The sequence below is a fragment of the Lissotriton helveticus genome, chromosome 12 (assembly GCF_964261635.1).
Source record: "Lissotriton helveticus chromosome 12, aLisHel1.1, whole genome shotgun sequence".
In the NCBI taxonomy this organism is placed as follows: domain Eukaryota; kingdom Metazoa; phylum Chordata; class Amphibia; order Caudata; family Salamandridae; genus Lissotriton; species Lissotriton helveticus.
The window spans coordinates 182,695,362-182,713,201 of record NC_136073.1 but is presented as its reverse complement, the minus strand read 5'-3'; positions in this window follow the sequence as shown (position 1 = coordinate 182,713,201).

Sequence of the window (17,840 nt, the reverse complement as noted above, 5' to 3'; positions counted from 1 at the left end):
TTGGTGGCCGAACATAGACCTGGTCACAGAAAGGAGAATCAGGGAGTGCATCCCGTGCTGCAACAGCGACAAGGTCCTGAAGCAACAGACACCGCCCATGGTAAGAAGAGGTGTGGAGGCGTCTGGAAGCGTACAGGTTCACACCGCATCAGTCGACGGGCGTCACCCCGTTCGAACTGCTCCGCGCAAGGACACCCAACACTAAGCTTACCCCGGGGTGGATGGAATGGCACAAGGGGTGGTCGGACCGAACCAAAGAAAAGGACAGTCTGAGGAAGCAAGAACAAGCCATGAGGGTGAGAAAAGAAGGTTACGACCAACGCAAGGCCACACGGGAGGTTGATTTCAAAGTAGGTGACAACATCAAAATCAGAGCTCCCACAGGGAAGGCAAGCTGGTCAGACTACAGCAGTCCCACAAAGATCACAAAACTTTTCAAGAATGCAGTCAAAACCCAAGAAGGAAAAATATGGAACCTAGGGAGGGTTGTAAAGTACCATCCTCCAGCAGAAGGCCCTGAAGGTGCAAGGGGGGGGGGGAGAGTGGTCCTAGACTGGATAGCGGTTTCGCCAGCAGGAGGCCGTCAGGCGTCCCTCTCCCAGGTCTCAGGTCTAACAGGAGAGTGATTAGACCTCCCAGGCATTTCAACCAATATGTAATGATGTAACCATTGATATTGCTGCCTAATGTAAGCTTTTCTCTATTTCTGGTTCCTGTTCTTTGTTCTACCTAATGTTTTCTATTCCTGCAGGGAAGGGGGATGTGTGGTATCTCCCTCTTTCTGTCTCCCCCGGCGGCTTCGCATGTGATGGTGCTGCTCGCGGTGACGTCACTTAGAATGTCACCGCGACCAGCGTTCCAAGGCGAGCGCCGGGGACACTCTGAGGCGACAGGAGTTCGAGAGGCTGTGGCTGAGGTCACGGGAGTGTGTACTTTAAAATAAATGGTTCTTTGAGTTCACCACCCTGTGTTCGGGTCTTACTTTTGGTGAATTCCACACACATGCTCCTCAGGCCTCTATAAAAACCATACAGCCACCAAGCCATGTACCTAGCATGATTACATGACGCTTGAAAAACCCTTGTCTTCCTACCCTTATATCTTTGATCTTGACCCCAATTGGATCAAGGTTGATATTAAAATCTCCACACATGATTAATGGCAGTGGCCAATGTACCAATTCATTAGTTAACCATTCCAATAGGGATGAATCGTCCGTATTACTGCCATAAACCGAACATAAATTAAAATTCTGGAACTCTGGGGCCCTCTCATTTACAATGACCCATCGGCCTAGCCCATCCGAGCGTGTTTTAAAAAATGTTGTTGATTTCTTTTTAGATAGTATTGCGACCCCCCTTGTATGAGTTCCCTGTGTCGTGGCCCCAACCACAGTGTAGCCTAGGTATTTCAGTAGATCTTTTTGTGATCCATCAATGTGGGTCTCTTGCAGGGACAATGTCTATCTGCAGCAGTTGCATTCCTTGAGCGACCTGTCTCTTTTTTGCATAATTTTTAATGTTGCTATACCTAATCTCCGCATGTTTTAATTGTATTTGGTAGGCCCATTTTTCACACTCTTTATATACGAAGAAGAAAATCCTAACTGCCACCCATTCCACTACCTTCACAAGACAAAGACAATTTTGGGACACACTTCTGGACACCCCAGTGACGGAAAAACAGTGGGAGCACTTATGTAGGGACATTACCAAATACAACAGATCGATGTTTTTAGGGAAGCTCACTATAAAATCATATATGACTGGTATCGCTACCCCCATAAACTACACAAGATCTTCCCAAACTCCTCTGACAGATGCTGGAGGGGATGCGGTCTGCTGGGAGATTTTTGCCACATTTGGTGGGACTGTCCCTCCATTCAGGTGTTTTGGAAGGAGATCTTGTCCCAAATCAAAAGCATACTAGGGTACCCAATCCCAGACTCTATGGAACACACGCTGCCGGGGCTGAGGGACCCAACCTTGAAACATGAGCTGCAGGGGGATAGGTCGATCAGGTGGCTATGCCTGGGTGCAGCAAAAATGGCAGTTATAGCAGAATGGAAGAAACAAGAGGCATCATCTTTAACCAAATGGCATGCACGGTTGTGGATGGCACTTGCCCTGGAGCGCATGATCGACATAGTGGAGGACTCGAGAAAAGGGTTTGAATATATTTGGTCTCCGCTGGTGGGTTATTTATCAGAAGGGATTCTACTGTTAGCATGCAACCCGCGGCTGAGAGCCCTCCATTTGTTCCATATATAAAGTCGTGGAGCTTTCTTGTCCTGTTTAAGATGGAAGCTTCTCAAGCTCAGTCTCTCTTCCTTAGGGCATTTTGAATACTCGGAGAAGGGGCAAGAATGAAGTTGTCCTGGCTCGCCGAGACCTTGCGAAGAAGCTGCAACTCATATGTGATATCTGTAACTCTTGGCTTGCAATGAGCATGTTACAACTGTGCTATCTCTTTGTGTTCTCTTTAAAACCAAATAAAAAAATTTGAGATAAATATTCCTGCACTTGTACTTCAGAGGTAAAGCTGTGTGTTGTGCCTCCAAAAATTATATTAAGTCTGGCCGGGTTTTGCAGGAAGACCTCTGCGCCAAGTTTCTGAAAAGGAGAGAAGAGTTGACCTAAACGCCGCCGTCTTTATTTTTTATTTATATATTTATTGAAGTTTTGTATAGCGCTAGCTGGACCCGGGGGTATCAGAGCCCTTCACAGCAAATACAGATATGCAGCAAAGGAAAATAAGCATAGAAAAACAGGAATCAAGAACAACAAGCAGGAAATAGAGTCTGTACAACAGCAACTTGAGCGCAATATGGGACGGAGATCAGGAGCGAATCAACCGGCTCTGGGTTCAGAGAGATAGCGGACTTCCACTGTCAGGCATGGGGTTCTCGTTAGGCACCGGAGTGTTCAAGGGAGAGGGCTTTGAGTAGCGATTTGAATTGCGGGAAGGAGGCGGTCATTCTGATATGGGGGGGATGGAGTTCCAGATCCTGGGGCATTCCCCGCAAAGGATTTATTTGAGGTTTTTCAACTGTTGCATGTGTGAAATCTGGGCGTACCAAGAACGAGACCCCATTACTGATCTTTGGAGCATTAGAGCGGGCTTTGTCAAATATCACTTGCTGCAAAAGAAAGTTACCTATGAAAACCAACATTGCTCTAGGATTTTTGTCAGCATTCTGCATTTGTTTCCTCCCGAGTAAAGGGAAGCGATGGGCTCTTTGTTTTTCCATATCCCAATACCAGCTTATTTGTTCAGGAAATGCATGCTTTAGGAGTTTTAACATATAGCTTCTGTGGTCATTTCCATCTAAGACCTCCGGTATCTCTAAGAAGCACAGGCTGTTTCTCCTCTGACAGTTTTCATAGTCTTCCAGTTTGGTCATGACATCAAACCCTAACTGTGCCTTGCTCCGTACTTTGTGTCTTAATCAATTCCATATCAGTTTCCAGTGCCTCAGTCCACATCTCAACAGAGGTCAAGCGATCCGCAACTTCCCCACAGGTTTTGTTCAAATTACGAATTCCTGTTTGGACTTTTTTTGCGGCAATTCGGGCTCTGCGTGCTTCATTTCTGTTTTCTTCCTGCATTTGCTGAATTTACGTTAAAATGGTCAATAGGGAAGGTTCTTCAGTTCCAGCTGGCTCATCTCCTTTCTCGCTTTGGGGTCAGATCTGTGTGTCAGAATAATCTCATTTAAGTTGTGTTCTGCTACTTTTCTTAAGGCTTCCTTTCCTGCTTTTTTTTTTACTCCTTGATTTTTTTCTTTAGCGTTGAGTGGGAGGAGGCGCTGGAGCTATTTTTTTTAAAGAGATTCCCTGCTTGATGACCTGTCCTTCAGCTCTGACACCTCAGACTGTTTGGCTAATGAGTAGAATGTTTCCGCCCTATGACCTTCTGGTGACAAGATGCCTGCTTGTGCCAATAGGGTTTTGGCTGTTCCTGCATCTGTGGGTGCTGACCGGGTCTTCTCCCTCACAGTTTCCTCCCAATAGCAAACCTCCTTGACGTGGACCCCATCTACCTTGGGTGTTGACTGGATATGCTCTTCTGAACCTAGTTTTTTCCCTGTCGGTCAGTACGTTAGGTTAACAGGGGTGAGGGTTCCCTGCTTGATTCCCAGCTGTCCCTGTCAAGGAACTCCTGGCTTCTTCTCCGCCCCCCACAACCTCCTTCTCTTGCTGGATCTCCTTAATTAATGTCCTGTCGCCCCCGTTCTCCTGTATGTTAACATTTTCCTGAGTAGCCTTGATAGATTGGCAAACATTGAAGCGACCATTGGCTGGGCAGGCCCCCCCCCCTCTACCGGCAATCCGGAGCTGGCAGCAGTTTGCTTTTTAGTCCCGACATCGCTGTTTGAAATACCGGTCCCGCTGCACTGCTTCAATTCCAGAGGTGCTCCATTGGAATCCATTTGGCTGCCTCCTGTATGCCCTCTGCTGTTGCCGGGAGCCAATGTAACTTGACATCTCATTGTTCTTCCACCTCTCGAAGCCATCCGGAGGGTCGGGGGTTTCCTGGCCTGCCTCCATGTATTCCACTTATGTTTAAACAAATATTCTCCAGTGTCTCCCGCCACCAACTGCCCATTGTGGTCACCGCCGGCTCTCTCAAGCGGTGCGGTCACTCACGGAGCCATCGATACATCAAGGGAGATGGAGGAAATGACGGCTGCAGTTAGTCTTCCACCATCTTTGCCCGTACTAGGTGTTGTCATTGCTGTAGTTTATTTACTTTTAATAGAAATTGGATTTATGGTAACCTAAGACTTTTTGTGTGATAGAACTACAGCTTAAAAGAAGGATTTAAAGTACTGTAACCAAATGTGAATATTTTCCTTCATATTTCCAATTTGAGGAGTTGGTAAATTTGGCATAGCTTGAAAAAGTCCTGCAAGAATGATTTGCATGACTTTTGTCAAAAGCCATCCAGGGTCCATTACAGATACCTATAGGCCTGGGGAGTGGCAGAAATATTTACAGGAACCCTCTGGGCACTTCTGGGATTCATTTATTTGCCTCTGATCTATCCTATGCCAATTCAAGAGAGAGTCCCAATTGCTCATGTTATGTTTTGCACAGTATTGCTGTTAACATGTTCTAAGTATTTGGGACTAGCATTTACAAAGCAGGGAAATGGGGCCTCAGAAAACTTAGGGGCGCATTAGGATGGCCGTCCCGGCGGTGGCAAACCGCCTGCCATCCCCACCAGAAAGACCCCCTGCCATATTATGATGGCTGGGCGGTCCGCGGTGGACGGAAAGACCGTCCGCTGCTTTTCTGCTGGTCGACTCGTCGACCAGGCGGAAAACACCTTCAATATGGTGGTGGTGTCTGCAAGACACCACCATCCATATTAGGATGTAAGTGGAGAGCAGTCTTTCCATGGCGGTGTTGCCACCATGGAAAGGTATGCGGCCATTGGGGGCCTTTTGTGGGCCCCTAGGGTGTTGGGGTGGTGGGGTGCCACCTTGTGTATGCAAATGCACAACGTGCATTTCCAGCATTGTGGTGGACAGTGCTGTGAGCACTGCCCACCACAATGCTGGGAATGGGGTATGCCACCATCACGGTAGCGGTGGCATCCTAATTGCAGGTGCAGGATCGCCGCACCCTTGGTGGACGGTCCTGCATTCCGTTACTGTGGCAGGCGGACTTTGTCCACCCGCCATCGTAATGACCCCCTCTGTTGTTTTTAGTGTAAATGGGATAGATCTTGAATTGAAATGGAAGGTAATTAAAAGTGTGTGTTGTTTTAAAATTATCATAGGTTACTGAGTGACACAGCTACTCTATGAATTTTTCAAAGTAACATCATATTATTTAGCTATTCTTTATTTATATATATATATATATATATATATATATATATATATATATATATATATATATATATATATATATATCTTTATATATATATATATCTTTATATATACATATATATATATATATATATATATATATATATATATATATATATATATATATATATATATATATATATATATATATATAAAATATATATATATATATATTGGTCCTGCCTCGGGCTACTCACCGCTTAAGAATGAGCACCGTTACTGCCCGAACTCGGACCTCCCCATGGTATCTGCGCAAGCATACAGGGCAGCAGGCTGCCGCCAAGGACTGGACTTTGGCAGGTCCCCAGCTGCCTAAAAGTGGTAAGCCGGGGATTTCGGTAAACTTAAAAAGCAGCATGAAAAACGAGCATCACCCACCAATGGGAAACACACAGAAGGCAAACACTACACTACGAGAACCAGCATGCTTTTAATCAGCCCGTTGAGGTGACCACTAGGGGGCGAACACCATAAAGGAGCAACTATGGCGTGTGTAATGTTTGGCCGGTGAGATGCTATGGCTTCCTCCCTTGAAGAAGTTCATTGTTTGACCGAAATGCATCGGGACATTAATGGAACCTGCCAGCGCTGTAACATGTAAATAAAATGCTTTTAAAGTTGCCGAAATGTGTGCAGCTTATCTCCCTCTCTCCTGAGAGACTCCGTTTGATATATATATGGTATGGTCTGGGCCCGCCTCGCTGTGCAGGAAAAGACAACGCGGTTGCGAAGACACTGTTCTTCGTCTTGGGTAGAGTGCATTGACATTGTTGCCCCTGGTGACATTTGGACCTGTGCAAATGGGGTTAAAGCGGTTTGGGGACCCAAGGAGGCACAATGTTTTTACTTCAAGCAGGGGATACAGAATTCATCTTGGGCGACTCCTGCCACCCGCCCGACCACTGGGTCGATATTCCACGCCAGCGCCTACCTGGGAGCTCGATGTTGCATCCTGGGAGTTGCAGTCAAGGACTACGCCAAGAACTGCAACAGGTGGGCTGATTACATTGTGGGCGGAGCCTGGGTCACAGGGCCATTATAGGCAGCAGGAACATGGTAGCACCTCGATGGAACACCTCCTGAATTCTTGTGGCGCTGAGGAAGGCATTGTTATGCCGAAATGCATTCGCCGAATTCCATGAAAATAAATGACCCCCTTGATGTCCCCAACTGAGGCTCCTGCGCTTTTTTCACGAAGGTGCTGTTTGGATATTTGCTGCGTGTTGCCAGACACGCATTTGGAAGCCCCCGTTTTTCAAGTTGGCCTGGACCCTTCTGGCGCTGCTTCGGCGTTTTGTATACTATGGACTGGTAAGGTCTGGGCCCGCCTCGCTGTGCAGGAAAAGACAACGCGGTTGCGAAGACACTGTTCTTCGTCTTGGGTAGAGTGCATTGACATTGTTGCCCCCGCTGACATTTGGACCTGTGCAAATGGGGTTAAAGCGGTTTGGGGACCCAAGGAGGCACATTGTTTTTACTTCAAGCAGGGGATACAGAATTCATCTTGGGCTACTCCTGCCACCCGCCCGACCACTGGGTTGATATTCCACGCCAGCGCCTACCTGGGAGCTCGTTGTTGCATCCTGGGAGTTGCAGTCAAGGACTACGCCAAGAACTGCAACAGGTGGGCTGATTACATTGTGGGCGGAGCCTGGGTCACAGGGCCATTATAGGCAGCAGGAACATGGTAGCGCCTCGATGGAACACCTCCTGAATTCTTGTGGCGCTGAGGAAGGCATTGTTATGCCGAAATGCATTCGCCGAATTCCGTGAAAATAAATGACCCCCTTGATGTCCCCAACTGAGGCTCCTGCGCTTTTTTCACGAAGGTGCTGTTTGGATATTTGCTGCGTGTTGCCAGACACGCATTTGGAAGCCCCCTTTTTTCAAGTTGGCCTGGACCCTTCTGGCGCTGCTTCGGCGTTTTGTATACTATGGACTGGTAAGGTCTGGGCCCGCCTCGCTGTGCAGGAAAAGACAACGCGGTTGCGAAGACACTGTTCTTCGTCTTGGGTAGAGTGCATTGACATTGTTGCCACCGCTGACATTTGGACCTGTGCAAATGGGGTTAAAGCGGTTTCGGGACCCAAGGAGGCACATTGTTTTTACTTCAAGCAGGGGATACAGAATTCATCTTGGGCTACTCCTGCCACCCGCCCGACCACTGGGTTGATATTCCACACCAGCGCCTACCTGGGAGCTCGATGTTGCATCCTGGGAGTTGCAGTCAAGGACTACGCCAAGAACTGCAACAGGTGGGCTGATTACATTGTGGGCGGAGCCTGGGTCACACGGCCATTATAGGCAGCAGGAACATGGTAGCGCCTCGATGGAACACCGCCTGAATTCTTGTGGCGCTGAGGAAGGCATTGTTATGCCGAAATGCATTCGCCGAATTCCGTGAAAATAAATGACCCCCTTGATGTCCCCAACTGAGGCTCCTGCGCTTTTTTCACGAAGGTGCTGTTTGGATATTTGCTGCGTGTTGCCAGACACGCATTTGGAAGCCCCCGTTTTTCAAGTTGGCCTGGACCCTTCTGGCGCTGCTTCGGCGTTTTGTATACTATGGACTGGTAAGGTCTGGGCCTGCCTCGCTGTGCAGGAAAAGACAACGCGGTTGCGAAGACACTGTTCTTCGTCTTGGGTAGAGTGCATTGACATTGTTGCCCCCGCTGACATTTGGACCTGTGCAAATGGGGTTAAAGCGGTTTGGGGACCCAAGGAGGCACATTGTTTTTACTTCAAGCAGGGGATACAGAATTCATCTTGGGCTACTCCTGCCACCCGCCCGACCACTGGGTTGATATTCCACGCCAGCGCCTACCTGGGAGCTCGTTGTTGCATCCTGGGAGTTGCAGTCAAGGACTACGCCAAGAACTGCAACAGGTGGGCTGATTACATTGTGGGCGGAGCCTGGGTCACAGGGCCATTATAGGCAGCAGGAACATGGTAGCGCCTCGATGGAACACCTCCTGAATTCTTGTGGCGCTGAGGAAGGCATTGTTATGCCGAAATGCATTCGCCGAATTCCGTGAAAATAAATGACCCCCTCGATGTCCCCAACTGAGGCTCCTGCGCTTTTTTCACGAAGGTGCTGTTTGGATATATATATATATATATATATATATATATATATACATATATCATTGCTCGAAGGTGTCCACCTTTGAGTAGCACGCGAACAGCAGCTTGGTTTATGTATAGGTGAGGACGGGGATCCACTCGTAGACGCCGCTCCGTACGGGATCTGCCCGACGCGTTTCGAAGCTCCATATGCTTCTCTTCAGGGGCTTTAACGGAAGCGGTGTGCACAACCGCCGACCCACTTCCCCATTTTATATATAACACACCCACCGATGGGAAGCTCAAATGAGACTGTGCATTCTGGGAAGTGTGTTCCGGGAAGCACACAATCAAGTCCTGTATGGACTCCACAAGTGGGCCCGTCCTCGATTCCAAGTACAACTGCTGCTTCACTTAAGTGACCCCCAGGGTACCGGGGTGGTGCATACTCCGCGGCTGGACAGCCGCGCATAAATCAATGCTCGAAGGTGTCCACCTTTGAGTAGCACGCGAACAGCAGCTTGGTTTATGTATAGGTGAGGACGGGGATCCACTCGTAGACGCCGCTCCGTACGGGATCTGCCCGACGCGTTTCGAAGCTCCATATGCTTCTCTTCATGGGCTTTAACGGAAGCGGTGTGCGCAACCGCCGACCCACTTCCCCATTTTATATATAACACACCCACCGATGGGAGGCTCAAATGAGACTGTGCATTCTGGGAAGTGTGTTCCGGGAAGCACACAATCAAGTCCTGTATGGACTACACAAGTGGGCCCGTCCTCGATACCAAGTACGACTGCTACTTTACTTAAGTGACCCCCAGGGTACCGGGGTGGTGCATACTCCGCGGCTGGACGGCCGCGTATAAATCAATGCTCGAAGGTATCCACCTTTGAGTAGCACGCGAACAGCAGCTTGGTTTATGTATAGGTGAGGATTGGGATCCACTCGTAGACGCCGCTCCGTACGGGATCTGCCCGACGCGTTTCAAAGCTCCATATGCTTCTCTTCAGGGGCTTTAACGGAAGCGATGTTGCTGTATTGGAATTATGATTAATATTGATGATGTTATTTGGGACATGCCTAGGAAAGAAAAATGCATAATAAGAAATAATTGTGAATTTGATTTTTGAATTTCGGGTTGAAATCGCATGTCGCAATTGAATGTAGCTGGTGATACGCCGATCCACGGCTTTATAGTAAGGTCACACCAGCTTGAGCGGCAGATATGCCGATACACGGCATGATTGGCTGCGGTATTAATACACTGCATTGGAAATTGCATGATTTCATGCTTTCTAAGATGGCCGCCACATTCGCTTGGGCGAACACGCGATTTCGATACCGTCTTTTAATGAGGGAAGGCGTGTCACAATGACGTATTTAAAGTAGCCGCTTTGCGACGCTTTGAGTAAACACTGATGAAGGACTCACGTCCGAAACGCGACTGTCTACGGCTAATGGCGAAATAAAGAAATACTTGCCTGTACCCCGGGAGTGCTGAACTTTGTTTTGTGGCAAAAGAAATGGAGTCTGAGCTGCAAAAAAAAAAAAAAAAAAAAAATATATATATATATATATTTATTTATTTATCATAGGTGAAGGCTTTCTGCAAAATAGCCAGGACTGAGTAGAGTTCTTTATATGTAAGCTGTTTAATTTGCAATATAATGTATGACTCATACCTTTGGATTGTTTACTGACAAAATGTTTTTTTTTCTGTCACCCCACTTACATCTAAGAACTCTCGCTTTCTAAACAAAGGAGTGATGCAACATGAACAGGCTCTTTACCAGAAGTTGGAGTTGATTAGTGTACTTAGTTGAAAGGGTTACTGAAGTTGCACAGACTGCACAATATCTCAAAAATAGAGAAAATGAGTATGGTATGTCAAATAATGACATAATGTCTGATAAAATACAGGGCTGCCCGCTCTCCCCACGCTTGTTCGCCTTAGCTTTGGTGCAGCTGACAGCAAAAGTTGTGTTGAGCGCTGATGATACCTTACCGCACTGAGCATGTGTCGGCCGCTTCTGTCAGAGAAGAAGAGGTTTGGTTTTGGTGTTTAACTCGGGGAGGCAAGCACCGAGTACCGGCACGCCCTCTCGATCTGGAGCTTCGTGACAGCTTGCAAAACTGTGGTGATGTACTTAAAATACAGCGCGACGCCCCCCTGGCAGCAAGGAACATCCACTGTGATCGTAATCACTGTTGGGGAGAGAGGAGCCCGAATGATTTGGGAATTAGGTGCGTGTTTGAGAGACTTTCCAACTATGCCTCCCAGTGAAGCTGTCCTGCGAGTTTTGTTACCGTGGCCAGTAAGGTGGGGCACCACATGGTGTTCGGGAGCCTAATCACTGTATCTGGGTTCCTGCAGCGGCTTTTACAAAACCCGGAGGGGACAGGAGCAGGGATTTGCGCTTTCTGCAACCAAGAGCAGGGGGCGTTCCGAATGACTCCGATGGGAGTGGACTAACAGACATTTAAACGGGCCCCCAGGTGCAATGTGGACACAGTAGTGAAATGGGCACTGAAGAAAGGCCAATGCCTGAAACACGTCTGCCTAGCGTTTCGCTGTTAAATACTTGTGTTGAGCGCTGATGATAATACTGGTAATTAAAGGTCTCTTACCGCACTGAGCATGTGTCGGCCGTTTCTGTCAGAGAAGAAGAGGTTTGGTTTTGGTGTTTAACTCGGGGAGGCAAGCACCGAGTACCGGCACGGCCTCTCGATCTGGAGCTTCGTGACAGCTTGCAAAACTGTGGTGATGTACTTAAAATACAGCGCAACGCCCCCCTGGCAGCAAGGAACATCCACTGTGATCGTAATCACTGTTGGGGAGAGAGGAACCCGAATGATTTGGGAATTAGGTGCGTGTTTGAGAGACTTTCCAACTATGCCTCCCAGTGAAGCTGTCCTGCGAGTTTTGTTACCGTGGCCAGTAAGGTGGGGCACCACATGGTGTTCGGGAGCCTAATCACTGGATCTGGGTTCCTGCAGCGGCTTTTACAAAACCCAGAGGGGACAGGAGCAGGAATTTGCGCTTTCTGCAACCAAGAGCAGTGGGCGTTCCGAATGACTCCGATGGGAGTGGACTAACAGACATTTAAACGGGCCCCCAGGTGCAATGTGGGCACAGTAGTGAAATGGGCACTGAAGAAAGCAGTGTCTCCAACCCGCTTGCCGGTCAGCCTCGCTCCTGAGGGTATTTTTAAAAAAAACGCCATAGCGATTGAATCGTTTTTAGAATTGAATGTAGACTGTGCTTTTAAATATTGTGTTTCACTTAAAATTGAAAATCGCATTTCCTGCATTACTCTGCACCAACACTTGCCTTAGACCACACTCCTGTGCCTCTATTGTCGCGCCATAGCGCTGGTAGCCGCCTCCCACCTCCCATTGTTGCTAGGGGGTCGTAGGCATTTGCGGCACTTCCGGTCCCACTAGGAGCGGTTAGCGCTCTAGTGGCTGCACACAGGGCTATTTAGGCGGAGCACTGGAGGAGCTCGCTGCGGGAAGGAGACGGTGGCAGTGTCTCCAACCCGCTTGCCGGTCAGCCTCGCTCTTGAGGGTATTTTTTAAAAAAACGCCATAGCAATTGAATCGTTTTTAGAATTGAATGTAGACTGTGCTTTTAAATATTGTGTTTCACTTAAAATTGAAAATCGCATTTCCTGCATTACTCTGCACCAACACTTGCCTTAGACCACACTCCTGTGCCTCTATTGTCGCGCCATACCGCTGGTAGCCGCCTCCCACCTCCCATTGTTGCTAGGGGGTGGTAGGCATTTGCGGCACTTCCGGTCCCACTAGGAGCGGTTAGCGCTCTAGTGGCTGCACACAGGGCTATTTAGGCGGAGCACTGGGGGAGCTCGCTGCGGGAAGGAGACGGTGGCAGTGTCTCCAACCCGCTTGCCGGTCAGCCTCGCTCCTGAGGGTATTTTTTAAAAAAACGCCATAGCGATTGAATCGTTTTTAGAATTGAATGTAGACTGTGCTTTTAAATATTGTGTTTCACTTAAAATTGAAAATCGCATTTCCTGCATTACTCTGCACCAACACTTGCCTTAGACCACACTCCTGTGCCTCTATTGTCGCGCCATAGCGCTGGTAGCTGCCTCCCACCTCCCATTGTTGCTAGGGGGTGGTAGGCATTTGCGGCACTTCCGGTCCCACTAGGGGCGGTTAGCGCTCTAGTGGCTGCACACAGGGCTATTTAGGCGGAGCACTGGAGGAGCTCGCTGCGGGAAGGAGACGGTGGCAGTGTCTCCAACCCGCTTGCCGGTCAGCCTCGCTCCTGAGGGTATTTTTTAAAGAAAACGCCATAGCGATTGAATCGTTTTTAGAATTGAATGTAGACTGCTTTTAAATATTGTGTTTCACTTAAAATTGAAAATCGCATTTCCTGCATTACTCTGCACCAACACTTGCCTTAGACCACACTCCTGTGCCTCTATTGTCGCGCCATAGCGCTGGTAGCCGCCTCCCACCTCCCATTGTTGCTAGGGGGTGGTAGGCATTTGCGGCACTTCCGGTCCCACTAGGAGCGGTTAGCGCTCTAGTGGCTGCACACAGGGCTATTTAGCCCTCGCACTTTCTTGAGCGCGCAGCGATCGCGCGCAGCCCCGCCTAAGACCCGCCAAAGAGCTGCCCGTCTGCGCCCGTCCGCGACAGGACGGGGCACAGGGGCTATGGACTCTGTCTCAGCCCGCCCAGCTCTAACAGGTATGAGCAAACAATATATAACATATTCCGCCCAAACACTACGGGATCTCAAGCCACCAATTGAATGCTGCACTAAAATACCCTGGCAGACAGTTGAGGGAGGCTTCTCATGTCTTCAGTGTCGACGTCAATCAATCACTAGTATTACCCAATCAGAGGCAAACACTCCCTCAGATGGATTAAAGAGCTTCCTCCTAAATGTACGATCCCTACCCAAACACCAGCACCAGGTTTGGGATTTAGTTAACACTATTCAGCAGGACATATGTTTCCTCACCGAAACATGGATGAAGCCCCATACAATCACAGCCATAGCAATGGGGATCCCATCTGGATATAAGTTTAAACACCTAGACAGGGAAGTGAAAACAGGTGGTGGTTTGGCCATAATACATAAGGACGAGATAAAGGTCACAATACTCGAGCAACATCGAAGTCTACAACTAGAAATCATGATCTTTAAAATCGACCTAACTAGCCACACTTCCTGGAAAGGCGCTCTGGCTTATCGTCCACCAGGATCAAACCCTGATTTTGCGCTCACTCTTCAAGAGCTTTTAGCTCCCTGTCTTAAATCTAAAGAAGACTTTATTCTCTTGGGAGATTTTAACATCCATGTAGATCAGCCAGATCTATCCGAATCCATTTCCCTAGTTACGGATCTATCAAATTTAGGTCTAGAATTACAAAATAAAGGACCCACACATAGGGGCGGCCACACGCTAGATTTAGTTTTTTCCAACTGCACTAAATTAACCTGTCTTCCAGCAAGAGAGATTCTTTGGACGGACCATTTCTTGTTAGAATTTAACTTACTGATTCCAAAAAGATCCACCAATAAAGTACCATCTCCTCCTACCTGGCGCCGTCAATGGCATAAAATCTCAGTCAATAAACTACAGGAAATTTGGATACAACCTGCCATATTGGCAGAAGACACAGCAGATATAGCGTTGGCTAAACTTAATGATTCAATTAAGCGAGCCATTGACATCCTAGCCCCTTTAAAATCACATAAACAGTATCCTTCCTCTAAGCAGGAGAGCTGGTACACACCTGAGTTAAGAGAAGAGAAGCGGAAATGTAGACGAGCAGAGAAAAAATGGAGAAGTAAAACTGAGGAGACTCAAGCAGTTTTTCTAGATGCCCAAATAATATACTACAAAAATATAAAGCAAGCTAGGAAACACCGTCTAATGCAACAATTAGCAGAAGCGGGTAACGGTCCCAAAGAGCTTTTTAAAATTCTGCAGAATTTTATAAAAACCCGCCGCATGTGAGAGCTCTGACGATTTTTCGCAGACTCTGTGCGATAAAATCTCGCTATTCTTCGAGGAAAAAATAAACACTATCTATGGAAGAATAGTGGCAGCTAACAACAACATGGGTGATACCGATAAGCCCCTACTCCCGATCCCGCCAAAGCACAACAAACATCCGCTGCTATCTATTCCTCCAATTGACAATGCAGAGCTCCTTTCCCTTATCGCCCATATTAAATCTGGATCTCCATATGACCTCCTCCCTGCCAAGATGGTTGCCCCTCTGATTTCTCTCTTGGGACCCTCCATACAGAGTGTTATTAACATCTCTCTCATGAAAGGACAGGTCCCCGCAGACTGGAAAAGAGCGGTGGTAAACCCAATAAGGAAAAAAGCGGCTTCTCCATGGACAGACCTCTCAAACCTGCGTCCCATCTCACTTCTGCCTTACATCGGCAAAATAGCAGAGAAGCACGTGAACACCTATCTATCAGGACATCTAGAAGCGACGGAGGGCCTGGACTACTCGCAATCTGGGTTCACGCCTAACCACAGCACCGAATCAGCCCTCCAAACAGTGACCAATAACATCAAAATGGCACTGGATGAGGGCAGTTCTATGATTCTGGTGCTGTTGGATCTCTCCGCCGCTTTTGATACGGTGTCTCACACGGTGCTCCTCGATCGTTTAAAGGACATAGGTTTGGAAGGAGTGGCTCTGTCATGGATGAAAAGTTTTCTATCTGGTGGCTCCCAAGAAGTTTGGCTGGGCTCCCACAAATCCACCTATAGGGAGCTCAACAAGGTAGTGCCACAGGGCTCATGTTTAAGCCCGACACTTTTCAATGTGTATGTGGCCCCCTTGGCCAACTTAGCAAGATCATTTGGGTTTACCCCGGTGTCGTACGCTGACGACACCCAACTCCTCTTTCCTTTTAAAAGTCTGACCCCTGCAATAAAAAGATCATTTGCGGATGGAATGAGAGCAATATCAGAGTGGATGTCATCAAACTGTCTTCAATGCAACATAGGGAAAACAGAGGTCATGTTGTTTGGACAAGCGGCAACACACTGGTCACCTGAATGGTGGCCCTCAGAATTAGGTCCTGTTCCCAGCCCTAAGAGTACGGTAAAAAACTTGGGAGTGTTACTAGATCAGACACTCACTTTTAAAGATCACGTAAACCAGGTGGCTGGTACCTGCTTTCGGGCAATTGGGATGCTAAGAAGAGTGTTTCCCTATCTGCCAGATTGCCACAGGAAAACACTTGTGCAGGCGCTAGTCACCAGCAGAGTGGATTACTGTAACGGTCTTCTTTTAGGAGCCAACGAAGGACAACTTAATAAGTTACAAGTAATCCAAAATACGGCAGCAAGGACAGTCCTGAATGTTCCCCCTAGGACTCCTTCCCGCCCCCTGCTGACTAGACTCCACTGGTTACCGGTGAGGAAACGAGTACAGTTTAAGACTCTATGTACCATTCACAAAAGTGTGATAGGCGAAGGCCCAAAATATTTGGCCACAATCTTTCAGCCATACGTTCCTGGGCGCTCTCTGCGTTCTAGCAATCAACAGCTATTGCAAATACCTAGAATAAAGAAGTCTAGACAAGGAGGCCGAGCACTGGCTCATGTGGGACCAGTGCTCTGGAACTCTCTACCTCTTGAGCTGAGATCACTCACTAGCCACCTGACTTTCCGGAAGACCCTAAAAACACACTTATTTACCAGCAACTAATTTCTTCCCTTGTAAGATGTAATATCCCTTTTGAATAAGATCATCTGGAGCTATATTCTTACTGGCAAAGCGCGGAGATACCCCTTTGGGGGTCTATTCAGGCGCTATACAAGAATATAAAATAAATAAATAAATAAATAAAGGCCAATGCCTGAAACGCGTCTGCCTAGCGTTTCGCTGTTAAATACTTGTGTTGAGCGCTGATGATAATACTGGTAATTAAAGGTCTCTTACCGCACTGAGCATGTGTCGGCCGCTTCTGTCAGAGAAGAAGAGGTTTGGTTTTGATATATATATATATATATATATATATATATATATATATATATATATATTTTTTTTTTTCATAGGTGAAGGCTTTCTGCAAAATAGCCAGGACTGAGTAGAGTTCTTTATATGTAAGCTGTTTAATTTGCAATATAATGTATGACTCATACCTTTGGATTGTTTACTAACAAAATGTTTTTTTTCTGTCACCCCACTTACATCTAAGAACTCTCGCTTTCTAAACAAAGGAGTGAAGCAACATGAACAGGCTCTTTACCAGAAGTTGGAGTTGATTAGTGTACTTAGTTGAAAGGGTTACTGAAGTTGCACAGACTGCACAATATCTCAAAAATAGAGAAAATTAGTATGGTATGTCAAATAATGACATAATTTCTGATAAAATACAGGGCTGCCCGCTCTCCCCACGCTTGTTCGCCTTAGCTTTGGTGCAGCTGACAGCAAAAGTTTGACAGAACATGGTGGAGTGCGGGATAAAGATAGAGCAAGTAATCTCATATCATCTTGCAATCAGCAGAGGATGTTTTATTACATGTGAGGCAAGCAATAGAAGACATTGATAAGGTATTTCTCATGCTGTGAAACTTTGGAGTGGTGCCTGCTCTAAAGGAGAATGTGGAAAAACCTGTCTTTATCCACTGCAAGGCCAACATAAGTGCATCTCCTATTTATGATGGGACCCTACAGGTCTGTTGTGAAAGACCCTCATTCAAATACTTGGGTGTATTTCTGTACAAAACAGAGAACTATCTAGTTGATGGGAATATACAGAAAGCAATATCAAGATTTGCTGGATCAATAGAATTCTGGAAAACACTACCCATCTCAGAAGAAGATAGGATAGCCATGTCCAGAATGACTGTACTTCCAAGATTACTATAATCTGTT